We start from the raw sequence: 6031 nt of genomic DNA on the forward strand, positions 1-6031 counted from the left end.
CAAATATATATATATACAGTACCAGTCAAAGGTTTGGACACACCTAATCATTTTTTATATTTTCTACATTGTAGAATACCTCATAAAGCTGGTTGAGAGAATGCCATGAGTTTGTAAAGCTGTCATCAAGGCAAAGGGTGGCTACTTTGAAGAATCTCAAATATAAAATATATTTTGATTTGTTTAACACTTTCTTGGTTACTACATGATTCCATGTGTTATTTCATAGTTTTGATGTCTTCGCTGTTATTCTACAATGTAGAAAATAGTAAAGGTGTGCCCAAACTTTTGACTGGTACTGTATATATATATATATAGTACCAATATACACAGCCCAGTATACACAGCCCAGTATACACAGCCCAGTATACACAGCCCAGTATACACAGCCCAGTATACACAGCCCAATATACACAGCCCAGTATACACAGCCCAGTATACACAGCCCAGTATACACAGCCCAGTATACACAGCCCAGTATACACAGCCCAGTATACACAGCCCAGTATACACAGCCCAGTGGTTGTATATACCCCTGTTGATCTCAATCATGTCACCAATCTCCATCTAAGATTAAGGTGGGAAAGAATATATATATATATATATATATATATATATACTATGCTATTGGCATAGTAAAACTGACTTCTGAACAGCATAGTAAAACTGACTTCTGAACAGCGTAGTTAAACTGACTTCTGAACAGCATAGTAAAACTGACTCAGGAACAGCAAAGTAAAACTGACTCAGGAACAGCATAGTAAAACTGACTCAGGAACAGCAAAGTAAAACTGACTCAGGAACAGCAAAGTAAAACTGACTCAGGAACAGCATAGTAAAACTGACGTCTGAACAAGAACGTTCGAGTCAGAACTTTTTGAACTTATTTGATTAGCTTCAGCATTTGATGTTCTCTCTCTCTCTCTAATCATCAACACACACACACTCCTTGTTTTCCTTCTGTTTGTAGATGGGCCTGCTTCTCCAACAGTAGCTCACCCAGCGGTCCCTGTAAAGGCACGTTACAGTAGAGAAGTTAGAGGATTTGGCAGCAAGGCGTGTTTACTAAATCAACAACTACCTTGATGACAAGTACACACCAAGGAACACTGACGTCATTATGAAGGAAGTTGGCCACACAATTCCCTATAACCTCATTGGAAACAACTACAAGCATTTTGTTACTTCAGTGGAAGTGGTGATAGTAGCAGTGGAAGTGGTGACAGTATCAGTGGAAGTGGAAGTGGTGATAGTAGCAGTGGAAGTGGTGACAGTATCAGTGGAAGTGGTGACAGTATCAGTGGAAGGGGTGATAGTAACAGGGGAAGTGGTGACAGTATCAGTGGAAGTGGAAGTGGTGATAGTAGCAGTGGAAGTGGTGACAGTAACAGTGGAAGTGGTGACAGTATCAGTGGAAGTGGTGACAGTATCAGTGGAAGTGGTGACAGTATCAGTGGAAGTGGAAGTGGTGACAGTAGCAGTGGAAGTGGAAGTGGTGATAGTAGCAGTGGAAGTGGTGATAGTATCAGTGGAAGTGGTGATAGTATCAGTGGAAGTGGAAGTGGTGATAGTAGCAGTGGAAGTGGTGATAGTAGCAGTGGAAGTGGTGACAGTATCAGTGGAAGTGGTGATAGTAACAGGGGAAGTGGTGCCAGTATCAGTGGAAGTGGAAGTGGTGCTAGTAGCAGTGGAAGTGGTGCTAGTAGCAGTGGAAGTGGTGACAGTATCAGTGGAAGTGGAAGTGGTGACAGTATCAGTGGAAGTGGAAGTGGTGACAGTATCAGTATCAGTGGAAGTGGTGACAGTATCAGTGGAAGTGGTGACAGTATCAGTGGAAGTGGTGACAGTATCAGTGGAAGTGGAAGTGGTGACAGTAGCAGTGGAAGTGGAAGTGGTGATAGTAACAGTGGAAGTGGTGATAGTAACAGTGGAAGTGGTGATAGTAACAGTGGAAGTGGTGATAGTAACAGTGGAAGTGGTGATAGTATCAGTGGAAGTGGAAGTGGTGATAGTAGCAGTGGAAGTGGTGACAGTATCAGTGGAAGTGGTGATAGTAACAGGGGAAGTGGTGCCAGTATCAGTGGAAGTGGAAGTGGTGCTAGTAGCAGTGGAAGTGGTGCTAGTAGCAGTGGAAGTGGTGACAGTATCAGTGGAAGTGGAAGTGGTGACAGTATCAGTGGAAGTGGAAGTGGTGACAGTATCAGTGGAAGTGGAAGTGGTGATAGTAGCAGTGGAAGTGGTGACAGTATCAGTGGAAGTGGTGACAGTATCAGTGGAAGTGGTGATAGTAGCAGTGGAAGTGGTGACAGTATCAGTGGAAGGGGAAGTGGTGATAGTAGCAGTGGAAGTGGTGACAGTATCAGTGGAAGTGGTGATAGTAGCAGTGGAAGTGGTGACAGTATCAGTGGAAGTGGTGATAGTAGCAGTGGAAGTGGTGACAGTATCAGTGGAAGTGGTGACAGTATCAGTGGAAGTGGTGATAGTAGCAGTGGAAGTGGTGATAGTCGCAGTGGAAGTGGTGATAGTATCAGTGGAAGGGGTGATAGTAACAGGGGAAGTGGTGCCAGTATCAGTGGAAGTAGAAGGGGTGATAGTAACAGTGGAAGTGGTGATAGACTATTTTCATGTAAACTGTTACCAAATATTCTGTCAATGTTTATTCAGTCCAGGAGTAGGTTTAATCTGGGTCAGACAATCCAGCCCTAAAAGTAAAAATGGCCTGAAACATTGAGGGTCAATGGGAAATATCTATTGAAAGCAATTCTTAGTCCAGATCTAGGCTTAATCTGGGTCTGTGAAAACCACCTTTAAATGTTCTGAACTTGGTTCCTTGCATACAGTAGCATAAAAGGTTTTTGATGACATCTATGTTGTTATGTTCCCCAGCAAGAAAACCAAATAACGTTGCTCCAACAGAAGGGAGGGACTAACAAAGAGTCACTGACCATCAACCAAAACTAAACAGGTGGGGTTTTAGGAGGAGTTCTGAAAGACACTCCACTGAAAGTTGACCAGCAACAACAACTGGAAATTAAAAGACACCCACTGTGAGCGCCCACTAAATTTGCCGAAGAAGAGGCAAACTAATGAAAAACCCACACCAACTTAAAGACAGGAAGCAAACCAAAAAGTTTAGTTAAACAAAAACAGGGAAGAACAGATAGGGAGTACCAACTAAAGGTGATGACTGTGCTGACTAACGAGGTGACGCACTACACGCTAAAGTCCAACCTCAAAACATAAATAGAAAAAACAAACAAGATGAAGATGTTTATCTACAGTAAATAAAGATTACAAATGTTAAGGTCCTGAGTCCCAAATCATGAGATATTCTGTTAAATGTTCTATACAACAGGTTTTCAGATGACCAACAGGGGGCTGGCTGTGTACGGTCATCAATGTGCCAGTGTGATTTAGAATAAATAGCTCCTGAAATATTTTTAAATACCAGATTAGTATTTTATGCATGTAGCCATGTTAGATCTCTGAAAATGTTGAAGATTACAAACCCCAAACAAGTCCTGAGAAGACTTGAGGACTGGCTTGATGTTAGATCACTGACTGATCATTTACTGTCTACATGGCCCCCTCTATTGGCCAATCATATGAGGTACATTGTATTGTGCTTAATCAATAACTGCTTTAGAGCCGAGATAAGTAAGGGTTTTGAGGGTGCTGCAGCACAACCCAGTCTCTCATTAATTATGTACTATATGTACAAATTAGCACAATGTTTTTATGTACTAACAGCACAAACTCATGGTGCATTGAACTACATCAATGCCAAGCCCCTTAGGAATCCCTTAACTCCATGCTCTCTGAGTTTGGGCTATTAGTACAAATAAACATAACTGCTTATTTGGAGGTAGCTAGCTAGCTATTTTAAAGTGAAAGCAAGGTAAATTATTGAATAAGAAATGACCAATAATCTAGTAGTTTCTGTATTTCGCTCCACATAATTCTAGACTATTATTTTATTTTAATGAGTTATATGTAATTTCATAGTTTTGATGTCTTCACTATTCTAAAATGTAGAAAATAGTAAAAATAAATAAAAACCCTGGAATGAGTACTGTAGGTGTGTCCAAACATTTGGCTGGTACTGTACATTACAAACAAAACAGACTATAATAAAACACAAAATACACATTCAAAAAAGTCTCCCATCAATAATTTAAGGCACTAGAATATCTAAATGCATGGGATTCTATGTATTGTTCCACACATAACGGCCAACAAAAACTAGAATATCTAAATGCATGGGATTCTATGTATTGTTCCACACATAACGGCCAACAAAAACTAGAATATCTAAATGCATGGGATTCTATGTATTGTTCCACACATAACGGCCAACAAAAACTAGAATATCTAAATGCATGGGATTCTATGTATTGTTCCACACATAACGGCCAACAAAAACTAGAATATCTAAATGCATGGGATTCTATGTATTGTTCCACACATAACGGCCAACAAAAACTAGAATATCTAAATGCATGGGATTCTATGTATTGTTCCACACATAACGGCCAACAAAAACTAGAATATCTAAATGCATGGGATTCTATGTATTGTTCCACACATAACGGCCAACAAAAACTAGAATATCTAAATGCATGGGATTCTATGTATTGTTCCACACATAACGGCCAACAAAAACTAGAATATCTAAATGCATGGGATTCTATGTATTGTTCCACACATAACGGCCAACAAAAACTAGAATATCTAAATGCATGGGATTCTATGTATTGTTCCACACATAACGGCCAACAAAAACTAGAATATCTAAATGCATGGGATTCTATGTATTGTTCCACACATAACGGCCAACAAAAACTAGAATATCTAAATGCATGGGATTCTATGTATTGTTCCACACATAACGGCCAACAAAAACTAGAATATCTAAATGCATGGGATTCTATGTATTGTTCCACACATAACGGCCAACAAAAATCAAAATTCTGTGGCGACCAAAGAGATCTTCAGAGTTAAATTAAGATATTAAGATTTAGTTTAGTAACATGAACAATTCTCAGGTCAATAAACTGCACAAATATGTATAGGGCATACATTATTTGATGACAATAAAATTCATACTTAATCGGTATGTTCCTGGTCAATTTTGAAGTTTTGTTAGAGTTTGTACCGCTGACACAATTTTATTTATACCTCTACACAAAACATATCTAAGTGACCGTTCTGTAACGTTGACCCCTGATGAACAGGTCCCATATTTTTTGCCAACAGCGACGTTTGCTAGTAAAGCTCGCAATTGCTTGTATTATTATTACAATTAGAGGAAATAAATAGTACATTTTACAGGTTCTGATCATAACAACAACTAAGTATCAGACATATAAAGAGGGAGAATGGTAAACATGCACTTCGAACAGACATCTCTACGTAGTCTTTGTGTTTTGAGTCACTGCTTGGTTCTTCCGTTATGTTGCGTGACGTCACGTGACATTGATAGTTCTTTGTTGGAAGGGTATCATGTGATCCTGTCAGATTTGTAATATTACTTTTTGATAGTATTCATCAATTATTGGAACTGCATCTGTCTTTAGTTTGAATCCCGTTTTATTAAATCGTGTATGCAAAAATAATGACATTTTCTTCCCTAAACCGGATAAATTGTGAACTGCAAATATGGAAACATTTTGTAGTTTATTATTCTAACCCTATCCCTAATCAGATTCTTATCAATATATTTGGTAATATCATGAAAATATGCCTGTAAATTGATATGTACCTTCATTAAAATCTACATAACGCTGTGCTGCATCAGCACATGCCAACTCAATGTTTCAATTGGTGCAGTTTTTAAAACGTGTTTTTCAGTCCTTAATATTTGAGTTTGAAATGTGGGAGCCTCATGATTTAATTACAATACATCCCTCTGTTAACCCAAGCAGATAAACACACCTGTCACAAAACATGCCACATGTCAATATGATGCAGGGGCAGTCTTCAGAAAGAATGCCCGTAAGGTAATAAACAAACTAACATGGTAGGTTATATA

This window comes from Salmo trutta, chromosome 22 (assembly GCF_901001165.1).
Source record: "Salmo trutta chromosome 22, fSalTru1.1, whole genome shotgun sequence".
Taxonomy (NCBI): Eukaryota; Metazoa; Chordata; class Actinopteri; order Salmoniformes; family Salmonidae; genus Salmo; species Salmo trutta.